General features: G+C 36.9%; 1 protein-coding gene across 5 annotated transcripts in view; it reads left to right on the top strand.

Annotated features, from left to right (window-relative positions):
* eva1ba (eva-1 homolog Ba (C. elegans)) overlaps positions 1–521 on the top strand; it is a 95,691-nt gene that overhangs the window by 32,361 nt on the left and 62,809 nt on the right. The gene's annotated exons all lie outside the window — the stretch shown is intronic.

Below are 521 nucleotides of genomic sequence, written 5' to 3'. Positions count from 1 at the left end.
CGAAAGTCTCAGAAAAAAGTGCCAAAATACACTTTACTGAAAGATGATGTACTTTTAGTGTTAGTCCTATATTTTGGTCATTAGACCTGGTTTACTTAAGTACTCCTTTTCCTGCCATGTCACTGACATATTACAGTTTTTCTCTTACGCTTTCATTCATTTCTCACAACAGAATTGAAGTTTGCAGATCTCCAAGTGCATTTGTCAAAACAACACGTACAAACTGCACAACATAGTGGATAACCGGAAAAAGCGCGTCACCTGCTCAAAATGCTTTGTCTATCGTGCAAAAGTGTGTTTTTTCATCAATCATTGTGTCAGAGGCAGCAGAATCCCATGTCATTTCCTCAACAATGTGAACGTGACAGGCAAAATTATTAGTCATGTTGTCAGTAGAACATCATACTCAGTTTTTGTTATTTACTGTAAACTATACTCAACTCAGGTTTTGATGACTAGAAACCACTAAATTACCGTACTGGTGTGTGTCATAATTTACAGTGTCCCTCCGGTAAAAAAAA

Source organism: Monopterus albus, unplaced genomic scaffold (assembly GCF_001952655.1).
Source record: "Monopterus albus unplaced genomic scaffold, M_albus_1.0 scaffold11.1, whole genome shotgun sequence".
Taxonomy (NCBI): Eukaryota; Metazoa; Chordata; class Actinopteri; order Synbranchiformes; family Synbranchidae; genus Monopterus; species Monopterus albus.
The sequence above is the reverse complement of the archived record's forward strand: the minus strand, read 5'-3'. Positions and strand labels throughout refer to the sequence as shown.